The following is a 14,911-nucleotide window of genomic DNA, read 5'->3' on the forward strand; positions in this document are numbered from 1 at the left end:
AACCCGACCAAATAAAAAACAACAGCAGAGGGTCGCCAACAGGTCTTCAATGTAGCGAGAAATTCCCGCACCCGGAGGCGTCCTTCAGCTGGCCTAAAGAGTAGAATGGGGCTGAATATTGAAATACTACTTTTTGATAAATATTCCTAAAGTAATGAACTAGAGCAGTTCTCGGTCGGACACACACTCCATAATCTAGTATATTATAAGAGCATAAACCTGAAGCACGGGGAGGCACTCTACTGTCTCCACACGGCACTAAAGACAAACTCTGTAATAAATAAAATTGAGAATGGAAATGGGCCTTCAATAATGAGAAAAATCAATACTGTGTAGTCAGTTATACAAATTCCCGACATTACTTAATGTGAAACATATCAAGCCAGGAGAAAAGGGGCCTTTTAAACCTAGCTGCTCCGTGGGAGGAAAGGCTCCATGTTGAAGACCGTACATTTACCTATGGGATTTTGGGATCAGGACCCCTCCTATCTTCCCTCATAAATTGTGTGTAACTGTATGGATCTCTGTGACATTGTACCACAAGGTTCCGTATAACACAAGGAAGACTGGGATTCAGTTTGGGGTTAATTTTCCCAAATATGTTGGAATAAGGGGCCAAAACACAGGGCATAAAAAAGCATTTTTCTACTTTACAGACAATAACTTGTGTTTAAGTGTATGGATCTTTATAAATGTTTACCAGAAGGTCCAATACCACTAAAGGAATGTTTGGATTGATTTTGGGGGTTATGGTCCCAATTGTTTAGGAATTATTGGCCAAAAGGGGGCCAAAAATAATCTGATTTTTGTATCAAACAATAACTTATGTTTAAGTGTATGAATCTCTCTGAAATTAAACCACAAGTTTCCATACCATGAAAGGATGGTTAGTATTGACTTTGGGGGCTTATGGCTCAAAATGTTTTGGAATAAGGGGCAAAAAAGGGGGAAAACTAGGTATTTCTGGTCAATGGACAATTAAGACAATTTAAAAGCAGTGTAAGGGATGTAATTCTAAAACATTTAACATACAATGTTGGGTATGTTCGGATTTACTCCCTTACACTACTTGTATATTATGTATAAAAAAAAAATGTCATATTTTGGACTAATTGCACAAAAAAGGGGTTTGGTGGTAGTTTTCAACTAATTTTTTTTTCAAATTTCTCAAATTCCAAATTTTTGAAAAGTTTAAAGAAGAAATCTTTAATTGCAATATTACGCAATATATTTGTAAGATCTTGACATATGTTTTGTGTCAAAAACTCATATTATGTCAAAAATTTGGTCGCAATCCAAATTCAGAGCTGTTTTCAAGCTTGAATGTTGTGTCCATACTTGCCCCTACTGTTCAGGGTTCAACTTCTGCGCCCTGCAGAGCACCTGGTTCATATCAGTTAAGATATTAGGATTAGGCACATATCATGTATATTTTTCGATACTGTGTAATTTGAACGTTTAATACTAAAGAAATGGCTAATTGAACCGAGAAACTTCTTCTCGTAACTTTCGTGCATCCATGCACATTTGAGTATTTGTGACTTTAAATAGAATATTCAATATTATCTAGGCCTAGGATATAGTAAAACTTAGTCTGACTATGTCAACGGACAACCCGCTTAGGACATATTGTTAGTGTGAATAATTTTGTTATTGTTGATGTTATCTTTTACTTTGGCATTGTTGTGAACCGAACATGTTGAAACTACAAATTCTGCTCACCTGGTCATAAAGGTTCATTTAGGAGCAAATTGATAAATTTGAGAAATATAGTTTTCTTGTTTGTTTTGAACATTTAAGCATATTAAGGGATCTAGCTATTCATTGCATTGCATTACTTGTATTATGTTTAATTACAATACATGTTAAGAAATAACTTAGGAACAATTACTTATGATTGTTTATTTTTGATGTAGCTTTTTACCTTCTCCTGGGTAGTTTGTAGTGAAATAAAGAATTACAAGAAACATTTTGTTAGTTATTAGGCAATACAATAAAATTACCTACATGATAGCGTCTTTTTAATGAACGGTCATACCATATGAAGAGTTTAGAAGTATTAAAAGTAAACTGTAACAGAGTGTTAATTACCCCGACCATACGCGTACAGGCGGACCATACGCGTATGGTCGGACCATATGAGTACATACTCATATGGTCCAGAACAGTTACATGATCATGTTGACTCATGGAGAGTACAAATTATCTGATAAGTCAGGGACTTTCTACACTAGAGTATATACTTAAGTATAGAAAGGCCCTGGATAAGTCTAATTAGGTTTTACACATGAAAATGGCGAGAAAAGATGGCGACAGTGTGATTTCAACAATTAAAGCATATCCATGGTTATTCATGACCCAAATATATCCACAACTGTCAACTCAATCTCGTAAACTGTTAAGTGGTGACTTCAACTTCAACACTGGGCCACTTAGTAAGTTCAAACGTTTCATTTAACAAGAAATACTTTATCAAGTTAAGTGAATCCTATTTTGACGACAGCTTCTAAATAGCAAAATAACAAATTCAAGATAAATGCTCGCTTCTTTTTAATTTTCATGAGAACCTTCTGTGTGAAATTATACCCGTATACAGAAATTGCTAACAAAAGCACATAAGTTTCACATGTGAAGCACATGAGATGCAAGTAAGAATTGTATGCAAATCAGGTTGCTCACATGTGCAGTTTGGTAGTTCATATATGCCCACTGACAAAAATCTAACATAATGCTCACATGTGCAATTCAAACCTCAGCTGAGATTTATCATCCATGTTAGTTTTATGTTAGTTTTGTACTTTGAAAAGTTTTTCCATTCTTTTAACCATTCTAAACTAACCTACATCATTGCTCATATGAGCTTTTTCAAAATGACATGCCCAGTCATGTACTTCCTGTAAATTCAAATTCAAAGCATGCAATAATTGGAGGGAGACGGATATGAAAAATGTTAAGCCCTATATTGTGCTATCTGAAGAAAATGGCATCTGATAAAACCAGTGTGGCTGTGGTTAATTATTTGTAAGTTATCATTTTTATTTCTGGTTCATTTTTGTGTTATATTCTGAAATATATTACAATTTTAGTCCTTTATTGGAGTATTATTTTGCAGATTGCTTCAAATAGGTATTACATGTATAATAGATCATTCCTTTTTAAACTTTCTGAAACACAGTACTTAAGGTAGCACAATACAAAGATTTTTTCACTCCCAATCAGATAACTTTAAACTGATGTAATTCATTTCATCCTTCTTTATATTTTATAAATGAGGTACCAAAAGAAAGAAGAAAGATTAATCTTTCAAATTGTGATAATTTCATTATGACATAATTATTATATAATCAATTGTTATGTAATTAGTTGCTATATTGGGATGTCTACACTTGAATGAATTTAACGTCTTTGTTCTTCATAGCATCCCAAAATATTTTATAGATTCTTGTACAACACAGCTTGACCTCCAAAACTGTGTCTCAGATTTCCAAAAACATCAATAGAACAAATTTTATACCCAATTGAATTTAGTGATCTCTTATGAATTGATGTTGCAGACTTCATTGAAGATTTATGAGAGAATGAAATACAATAGGAAAAATCTGAGACACAGTTTTGGAGGTCAAACTGTGTTGTGCAAGAATCTATAAAATATTTTGGGATGCTATGAATAACAAAGAAGCTAAATTCATTCAAGTGTGGACATCACAATATAGCAACTAATTACATAACAATTAATTATGTAATAATTATGTCATAATGAAATTATCACAATTTGAAAGATTAATCCTTCTTCTTTCTTTTGGTACCTCATTTATAAAATTTAAAGAAGGATGAGTGGAATTACATCAGTTTAAAGATGTCTGATTGGGGATGAAAAATCTTTGTATTGTGCTACCTTAATCGGACATTCAATATGTACTACACTTGCAAGTCCACCTATTGGTTTTAAAATGTAATGTTATGTTTTTAGTCATCATGGTTTTAGTGACCAAAAAAAAAAATAATATAAAAATCATAATTAATTGACAGTAATTAAAGAATAACACTTAACATGATGTGTCAGGGTTTTATTTTAAATTAAATTATTTAAGATATTCATTTAAATTTGAAAAATATTCCTATTTGAAGCAGCCATTTTGTTTTGATCTTTAGATACACTTTTATCATCATCTGGGAATAATTAGATAACAAAATCAAATGGGTCAACTAATATTCACGTGGTTATTTGTATATATGAGCAATCTGAAAAAATGCACATGGGAAACAAAAGCTCACAGGAGCATTTGCACATGAGGTTTTAACATGCAAATTAGGGTAGTTTCATATGTGCAATTTTTTGCCCACAAAATGCTCACCTAATTTGCATGTTAAAAACCTAATGTGCAATCATTTTATTTTTTAACGTGAGCATCTTATGTGGAAAATGTTAGCACGTTTTGGTAAGGGATGCATATGGTATGCATGAAGGAAAAGTCGGCAAGAAAAGGAGCACAGTTGGTTCAAATAGCATTAACTATACTGTCTGTTAAAACAGTTTTTTTTTACATTACAGTTCTTCGGTGTTTTCTTTGATTTCTGAATCAATGTAACCGTACAAGAATTAAGAGTTAAGAATTTTAGTAATCTAATATCAAGAACCCTGTAAAGAGCATCATTTTACAACAATATTATGCACAATATGATTGGAAAACCTAATACCATACTATAACGTTATGGACAGGATCAGAGCCTAACACAACATGTGTCTTCCATAACTATTACATCAAATCTCATAATAAAATTATCTTTAGGTAGTTCTTTAAAATTAATACAAAAAGTGTTTACTTTATCAAATAATAATTTCCTCTGTTCATTATATAAAAGATAATTTACTGTAAAATGGGTCTCATCTTCCATGTGATCCAATTTGATCCATGTGATAAGCGGTGATGACATAGAGACTGCACGAGTTCTCTCTATGTATTTTTTACTATATCTATCTTTCTCAATTCTAAGATCATGAGCACTTATTCTCATTCTACATATAGCTCTTCTTTAAACTTTATACATATACTGTATGTGACTTGCCCATCTGGCAATAGATGATAGGGTTATACAAAGATGTTTATGTTTTGTCACTTCTGAAATATTTTCTAGTATCATCTGCAAACAGTTTTATTTTGTTTGTAACTACATCTAATATGTCATTCACAAACAATAAAAGCAGGAAAGAGCCCAAGATTGACCCTTGAGGGACTCCTGCCTTGACAGTATTCCAATAAGAAAAAAACATTTACTCCAATTGTTGTCTTTCAGAAAGATAACTTTTGAACCAGTTAAGCACATTACCCTTTATTCCATATTTTCTTAATTTATACAGAAGTCCCATATGCCAAACGCGATCAAATGCCTATGACACATCAAAAATAAATCTGACATATTTCCCTTTGTCCAGATTTTTTTACAATCTCATCATATAATTAAAGTAACTGATTTATAGTAGAATCCTTGATACGGAACTCTGATCAGTTAATATTGCATGATCATGCATGTAGTTATGTAAAGACTTTTAAAAAAATATTTCTAAAACAATAAGTAACAGAGATAGACCTGTAGGTTGAGACACTGTCCTGATCTAAATACCCTTGTAGATAGGTGACACGTTTTCAAGTTTCCAATCACTGGGAACTTTTCCAGTTTGTAAGCTTTTATTAATTATGAATGTTAGAGGTGTAACCAGTGATGGGAACATTACCTTAAGAAATTTTGGAGGTAGCTTTTCAGGTCCAGTTGGTTTGTTAATATTTAAAATTTGGGAATGTTCAATCACTTCCTGCTCTGTTATTACTATGTCAGACAGCTCATACTACATAGGGTGCCAAAGGTGGGACATTAGGCAATTGCGGTTCTGTGTCAAATCTTGATATTGAGCAAAAATAATCATATATGGCTGTGGCTTTTTCAACGGGGTGAATAAGAATCTCTCCATTTACATAAATAGAAGAATTTTGACTCTTTATTTTTTAGATTTGCAAACACTCTTATCTATTCTCCACCACTTTCCGGGGGGGGGGGGGTATCGACTAGGGAATTGTGCAAATTAATCAGGTACTGACTGTTTTGCCTCTCTTACTAGATCTATCACTTCATTTCTAAGTCCTTTAATTTTTTTCCAATCTGAAACTAAATTTCTTGATTTAGCTTTTTTAACGTGTCACGGTACTTTTCTATCCCAAATTCATGTATTTGGTTTTGATGTTATATTTGTTATTCCCATCGGATTTTGTCTAATGCTTAGTCCGTTTCTGTATGTGTTACATTTTAATGTTGTGTCGTTGTTCTCCTCTTATATTTAATGCGTTTCCCTCAGTTTTAGTGTGTTACCCCGATTTTGTTTTTTGTCCATAGATTTACGAGTTTTGAACAGCGGTATAATTATTTGGACTATCACCATGCCTGAAATTTGTAAAGCTTGGTAATATTATATCTGAAGATTTGTGCATTTGTAAATATACTTTCAAATACTTCATTAATAAGAACTATCTTTAAAGAAATAAAACACTGCATTCTCAAGTACATGCATTACTTTTTTGTAGATACGTCTGTTTCAGTGTTTGTTATTTACAGTCCCCTTTATAAATCATTAAAGTTACAATTTTGTCATTTAAAGATTAAATATTTATTTCAGATTAATTTTGCACATCTTGGAGAGAAATTAAAACAAATGGAATGTAGCAAAGTGATGAGTGCTGAATATGGAAATTGTTTGAACGGCGGTATACAACTGCATGTTGCCTTTATTTGATAAATTTAATGATATGATGAATGTTATGAATCTATAATCATGATAATTGTTTATTTTAAACTGACTTTGAAATAACCTATAGAATTTCCATAACAACATGTACATGTAGTTTCTTTCATTTACAAGCTGATTTAATCATTCATAATGTGATCAAGCACAGAATCCTCTTTGTAAAAGTGGTGGTTCCAAGATTTGACAATCAAATATTTTAAAGGACTGATATATGAATAGAATTTTCAGCAATAAAATATTGGCTTCATATAATTATTGAGTCAAATAATTCACTTGCCCTAAAAATATATAAAGAAACTGAAAAAAATAACTCTTGGATAATAAATATGAAAAATCTTATTTCAGGACTTGGATTTCATTTTATTAATCTAAATCCTATTGATATTAAAATGTATTTAAAACCCATTCAAGAGAGAATCAACGATATAGCCTTCCAGAAGCAAGAGACTGACATCAATCAAAATAAAAAAAATAAACTTTTTTAATATACTATATAAACCAAATAGTAGACCCTCGTATGTTGATTAATGCAAATCCAAATGTAATAGATCAACATTATATATATATAACTATGTGAGAGATAACCTCATTAAAAAATTAAATAGTTTTCCATTGAATAATAAACTAACTTCTTTATCATATAACTTGCTTATATCAATTCTAAATAGTAATTCCCCAACAATATTAAAAATTGTTGTCAACTATTTGAATGAATGCTTGTTGGTGAGAAATTCATTATTAAAAGGTAATTGATTTTTGTAATAATGTATATTTCTTTAAATTTTTATATTTCTATCATAATTAAATATCCACTGTCACTCCTTCATTGTATATATGTTATTGTAGTTTGTCTTTAATTTGTTGCCATAGATCTAACCATTTATTGTCAATGTGTTAGTGCTAATAAAGTTAACTTATCTTATGACTTTGGTTATTTTTTGCAATAGAAATTATAGATCATTATAGTGAGGACCAGCAGGTTTTCTTGTAGGACCATCTATATTTTCAAGAACTCTAGTCTGCAAGCATGCATTCCAAAACTCACTGGTCAGTGATTTTTTTGGTATTTCAGATCATAGAAAATTGCCAGATATTTATGATGATCTTATCAATTAAAGATATATTGCCATAGTAGTTTTTTTTTTTTTGTTCTAACCACAACCATATTTTGGCAATGAGTGAATATAATTTCATTTATTCATAATTGCTATTAATATTATGGCTGTGGGCTATTATTCGTTATTTTGCAACCCTGCAAATTAAAACAGATCTGGAGACCGGCATTGTATACTTATTAAAATTTACCTTTTATAATGATTAATTGCCACTCATAACATTTTATAGTTTTTAACTAATGATTATTCCATTGTTGTATTTTCTAGCACTTCTTTTAACATGAAAATTTACCACAGTTCTATGGACAACTAAAGTAGAATAATTTCGTTTGTCAAAGGACAGGAAACTTTCCATGCCTCAAGACTTTAAAAGCTGAAATTGTAAGGCTTTAAGAACCTAATGTGTATGTATATGGTCTGGTCTTAAGCTTCCATAAAAAACATTAAGTATAATTTAAGTCTTAACTTTTTTATTTAGACATATTTTTAAGAAAAATGTAAATAATGTTTTAACTTTGTTCAATGCATTTTTATGATTTCTTTAATTGGAAGAAATAAAGCACTTAATTTATACCAATAACCTTTTTGATTTAAGCTTTCGTATGAACCTTTTTTAAGATCATTACATTAAGCTTACACTGTTTGAAGAGATGTGGGTATATGCCAATGAGACAGCAACTCAACTACAAGAATAACCAAAGGAACATACCAAGATACTTTTTTTAACTGTCTAGTCAAACCTAATGCTCCCTACTGTCATATACCAAACAATTAAAAGAGTAAACGCATGCAGTAATTCTTTAAATACATAATGTTTGTCTCCAATTAATAAACCAGTTGTCTGAACTTGTGTCATATCTTTGTAGAAAAATGAGATGCAGAGAACCATTCATGAAGTGTATACATGGAACTGATATTTACAATGGTCTTCAGAGCTATAACTCTAGCCCTTAGGATTACATTACACTACTATTGCTTGCTAATTCTACTATCAACAGTAGAAAAGAGAAGATTCAGGACTAAGAGTGATTTTTGCAATTTGCTGTGGATGATGACTTAATCAAATTGGGATGCATTGATGAAATTCATACAACGATATGACAGTTAATTAATTCTTTGAACAAGAAAAAGCTGTAGATATTTTCAATGGTAAAAAAAACCAAAAAAGTTATGAACTATAAAATGATTAAAACTGTGTTGAGTTTACAATTTTTATAAAAGTGACAACATTTACCTACATGTAATGAAATATAAGAAAACCGAAAGATGCTTTTATTTAGATTGATTGTAAAGTTTACATGTCTGGCTGGCATGCATCATCTGTCTTTCTTCATGGTTCATAAGTCAGTATAACTTTTCAAATGGTGGATCGTCCTCTAAGATACTAGAAACAAAATGTCTCTAAATGTCTATTTGGTTTATGGAATGATTGCAAGGTGAACAAGTATGTCAGGCTTGGTTTATCTGTCAGACCTTGACCTCATTGTTATGAATCATTAATATCTTTAAACTTGTAGTAGACTTTTATCTGTTAGACTAATAATATAAATCATTTTAGCAGGAAACACATTTCAGCTTGTTTTGGACATCAATCTCTTGGTGAAATTTCTTATTTTACAATTCTTGAAAAATATAATTTATGATCAAAAGAAGATATTTAGAGCAGAATATTTATTTCTTGTTGCTATATTATACTCATAGGATTGAGTCTTTTGTAATTTTTATATGAACATGAAGATTGCATTTTTGGGTTCATGCATAATTTTTTGCTAAGTCAAACAGTCCTAGAATGTAGATGTCAGATTTGCTTAAAATTGGTGTAAGGAAGATATTATTTGAAGCAAACTTTACATATATATCTTTTCATTATTCAGTCTTTTAAGTTTTTGCAGTGAACATTTACATATAATTGTCAATACATTTTTTATACATAAATAACTTTGTTAAGAAGATGCGGTTATAATTGCAAATGAGACGACTTTTGTTATCCATTCGTTTGATGTGTTTGGACTTTTGATTTTGCCTTTTGATTTTTGATTTTCCTTTTTGAATTTTCCTCGGAGTTCAGTATTTTTGTGTTTTTACTTTTTTCCATTAGAGAGCAAATGACATGGAACTGAATAAAACTAAATGTGACCATATTGCTTTCAACAATGAGAAAAAACAACATTGCATAGAGAGCTATAAAAGGCCACAAAATAGAAATGTATAACAATTTCGGAGAGAAAAGTAACAGTCTGATTTATGTTAAAATGAATTAAATACAAATATGATATACAGCCACTTAAGTACAGGTTCTCGACTTGGGACAGGCACATTCAGAATTAAATAGTGGTGGGCTTAAACATGTTGGCCAGCGCCAAACCCCTTCTAACCTTGGACAACGATTTAACAGTACCATATACGAGAAGAACAATTAAAATCAGTTGATTAGGACTGAACTTATATTGTATTTACTGGCAGTTACTGACAGCTAGTTCAAAGTCAATTTATGACTGTGCAACAAGAAATATTACAGAAATCCACCTATAGGATAAAAACAAGTTCATGACAAATTAATAAAAGCACTGCTCTGTTTTATAGATGAACATTAGAGGGGCGGATCCCAGATGTCCTGATTCAAATGCATCGTTCTAAAAAAAAGAGGTCTTGATTCGCTACTGCATTTACAATGTCTCATACTAATTCACATTCTGGGCAGTCCTCCAAAGTCCATGCCCCATACTTCCATGCATTGATCTTCATCTATAAAAATGGCTGATAAATGACAATGGTGTGGTTTTCTTATTTGTTACAGTAACAATTTTCACTAATTTAATCTTTGGACTTATCAATGATATGACTTGCAGAATGTTTATGCTCCAAAGTAAGAGAGGTCCAGACCTGTTCTTCTGTGTGCAAAAATGTAATATTCTACAGCACGATTGTTTATGCCATTTGCTAAGGTGAGCTGCATGCCTTTTTCTCGTTTATTATTTTGTCATTCATTCTTCCGTTGGTCTTTCCTTTTTATACGACCGCAAAAATTGAACTTTTTGGTCGTATATTGGTATGACGTTGGCGTCGTCGTCGTCCGAAGACATTTGGTTTTCGCACTCTTAACTTTAGTAAAAGTAAGTAGCACTCTATGAAATTTAAATACATTCAAGGTTTATGACCATAAAAGGAAGGTTGGGATTGATTTTGGGTGTTCTGGTCCCAACAGTTTAGGAATTGGGGGCCAAAAAGGGCCCAATTAAGCATTTTTCTTGGTTTTCGCACAATAACTTTAGTATGACCACAAAAGGAAGGTTGGGATTGATTTTAGGAGTTTTGATCCCAACGAATTAGGGGCCAAAAGGGTTCAAGATTAAACATTGTTTGATTTCATCAAAAATGAATTATTGGGGTTCTTTGATATGCCAAATCTAACCGTGTATTCAGATTCATAATTTTTGGTCCTGTTTTCAAACTGGTCTACATTAAGGTTCAAAATTAAACTTAGCTTGATTTTTACAAAAATTGAATTCTTGGGGTTCTTTGATATGCTGAATCTAAACATGTACTTAGATTTTTGATTATGGGCCCAGTTTTCAAGTTGGTCCAAATCGGGGTCCAAAATTATATTAAGTATTGTGCAATAGCAAGAAATTTTCAATTGCACAGTATTGCGCAATATCAAGAAATCTTCAATTGCACAGTATTGTGCAATAGCAAGAAATCTTCATTGCACGGTATTGCGCAAAAGCAAGAAATATCTAATTGCACAATAGCAAGAAATGTTCAATTGCACAGTTTTGCGCAATAGCAAGAAATATTCAATTGCACAGTATTGTCCCGTTTTCAAATTGGTCTACATTAAGATCCCAATGGTCAAAAATTAAACTTTGTTTGATTTCAACAAAAATTGAATATATGGGGTTCTTCAATATTCTGAATCTAACCATGTATTTAGATTTTTTAATATTTGGGCCCGGTTATCAAATTGGTCCACATTGAGGTCTAAAGGGTCTAAAATTGAACATTATTTGATTTTATCAAATATTGAATTCTTGGGGTTCTATGATATGCTGAATCTAACCATGTATTTAGATTTTGGATATTGGACCATAATAGGTAAATATCAAATTTAAAATTTTAAAGTTTTTAAGTAAGTTCTTAGACCACATTCATTCTCAAAAACCTATGTTGTGTCAACTATTTAATCACAATCCAAATTCAGAGATGTATCAAGCTTAAATGTTGTGTCCATACTTGCCCCAACTGTTCAGGGTTCGACCTCTGCGGTCGTATAAAGTTGCACCCTGCGGAGCATCTGGTTTAATTTTTATTCATTTTGGTTATTTCAGGCCTGGTTTAGACTATACGGTAATAATTTTGCTAATTGTTCATTGATTTCGTATTGTGGACTACAATACTTTACCCAAGGTCATTCAGTCATAGATATTTGTGGACCGAGCAATAGTTGAGCCCTTTTTCCAATATCCGTAAAATTTTCACCTAAAAATTTCTAAATTTCCCCGTTTTTCTTTGACATATGAATTAAAATATACTACAAATAACTTGCATTTGCTATTTTCTATCAATTTCAAGTTAAGTTTCCACAGCGGTTTTACTAATTTATTTGACCTTGTTTATAAATTCCCTACTCTGCCTTCGTGGTCATCATTGTCATATTTTACTTTTTCTCTGTTTTTTTTTTTGGGGGGGGGGGGGGTATCACTACACTATAATAAAATTGAGAATGGAAATGGGGAATGTGCCAAAGAGACAACAACCGGACCATAGAGCAGACAACAGCAGAAGGTCACCAACAGTTCTTCAATGCAACGAGGAATTTCCGCACCCGGAGTCGTCCTTCAGCTGGCCCCTAAACAAATATATACTAGTTCAGTGATAATGAACGCCATACTAAACTCCAAATTGTACACAAGAAACTAAAAGTTAAAATAATACAAGATTAACAAAGGCCAGAGGGTCCTGACTTGGGACAGACGCAAAAATGCGGCGGGGTTAAACATGTTTGTGAGATCTCAACCCTCCCCTATACCTCTATGTATATAGCCAATGCAGAAAAGTAAACGCATAACAATACGCACATTAAAATTCAGTTCAAGAGAAGTCCGAGTCTGATGTCAGAAGATTTAACCAAAGAAAATAAAGAAAATAAACAAAATGACAATAATACATAAATAACAACAGACTACTATAGCAGTTAACTGACATGCCAGCTCCAGACTTCAATTAAACTGATTGAAAAATTATGTCTTCATCATATGAGTATCAGGCACAATCCTCCCCGTGAGGGGTTTAGTATCATACCATTATAACATATATGAGAAGAACATAACCCGTGTCATGCCAACAACTGGTTTTTAAATAAATGTGTTTAGTTCCGATGCAATGACCCTATAAGTGAATCAATATTACCGCCAAAATATGCAATCTTTAATGACCTGACAACAGTATCGTAAGGCTATTGTTAGCTGAGGTGAAAGCTGACGCATATACAAATAAATGGATAGCGCTGTTTTTTTCTCAAAACCAGCGAGGCCGTCCACAAGGACCAACAATAGCATCTGTTTCGTTCGATAATAATTCCCCCTCTTTCTTCCTAAAGATATAGAGAGGGGCCTTTACCATCGCATGAAACTATTAGCCGTGTAAAACAGCGGGACAATGTTAGCATTTAGAAAAAAAATCCGTATAAAATGAAAGATTTACAATATTGAATTCGAAGTGTTTTATTTAAGAATTGAATGCTTCTTTTTGTAACTTCATTGGGGTGTAAAAGCGTTGACCGAAGTACATTTTGTATGAAGCGCATACTAAAAATTTGCGCACGGTCAACACTTTTACAACCCTATGAAGTTACAAAAAGAAGCATTCAATACTTATATAATTTCATTTTTTAGCTATGATTATAAAAACACGAATTTTATATAATTGTTTTATTTAATTCAGCTGTGCACTTTATTGTGGGACCACGTGTTATCATGAATGAAAAGTTTTATTGAGTAATGCAATATTGCTTAAGAAATAACACATGATGTGCAGTTAGCCAATCAAAATGAAGTATCATAATGAAACATACATCTAATTAAGAAATAATTCCTTCATGTCATGCTCTATGCTCATTTTAACATGGGTAGGCATTATACTGATTTGTCGATATTTTACACTGAGCGTTAGCGAGGTGTAAAATGTGGTCAAATATAATGCCTATCCATATTAAAATGAGCATAGAGCATGACACGAAGGAATTATTTCGATTCTAATAGGACAAATACAGTATTTTTATAGGTCGAAGCGTACTAAAATACCGTAAAAATGTTTGGCTTTCACGTTTCCTCCCGAGGAGTCTGTGCATTACATTTCATATTTGATAAGTTTAAAATCTACGAGGCTGAGCAGGGTAAATATATGTTGTTTTATCAAAATACATAATAAAAGTTTATGCCAGCTGCTTAAATGTATATATTTAAAGGATAACGATGGCAAAAAGTTAATATACACAGTAAGTTCGTGGGCATGTGTCAAACATATTTTGTGCTCATTAGAACACGGCTTTGTTTACAAAGCGTAATAAGGACGTCATATTAGAATGTAATTATTAAATCTTAATATATGTAAATGTGAAAAATATTCATTTTATTAATTTCAAATGCAACGGGTTACCCACCTCTCCATCCGAATTATTTTTACTTTTAAAATCATATACACCAAAAAGCACTATGATGTATTTTATATATTTGAGGTATAGCAGTTATGTCCAATTTCTACCGTGTCAGGATAATAGCTAAACTGAAAACAAAATAAAGTCAATATGATTAAATCTATGAGGTTTAACTATTTACTAAGGCCCTTTCCATTTTGGAAAGATGATTGATTTGTTGTTAGGAAAATAGTGCATGCATTTTCAAGACGGATAGTATATATACAACTCCTTGGTTTGACGTCACAGTCAAAGTATACATATCTTGAAATTTGAAAGAAAGAAAATAAAAAATAAAAAGTAAAA

General features: G+C 31.9%; 1 long non-coding RNA gene across 2 annotated transcripts in view; it reads left to right on the forward strand.

The window, feature by feature from the left end:
• Positions 1-9,106, forward strand: part of LOC143043509 (uncharacterized) — a 55,211-nt gene extending 46,105 nt beyond the window's left edge. The window contains exons 2-3 of one of the 2 annotated variants that reach the window (XR_012968431.1): positions 8,179-8,292; positions 8,778-9,106. This is a non-coding gene — a long non-coding RNA (uncharacterized LOC143043509). Of the gene's footprint in view, positions 1-7,707; positions 8,293-8,777 lie in introns of those variants that run through there. The other variant, XR_012968430.1, reaches the window with a different exon arrangement.
• The last annotated feature ends 5,805 nt before the right edge of the window (positions 9,107-14,911 follow it).

This window comes from Mytilus galloprovincialis, chromosome 8, assembly GCF_965363235.1.
Source record: "Mytilus galloprovincialis chromosome 8, xbMytGall1.hap1.1, whole genome shotgun sequence".
NCBI lineage: Eukaryota > Metazoa > Mollusca > Bivalvia > Mytilida > Mytilidae > Mytilus > Mytilus galloprovincialis.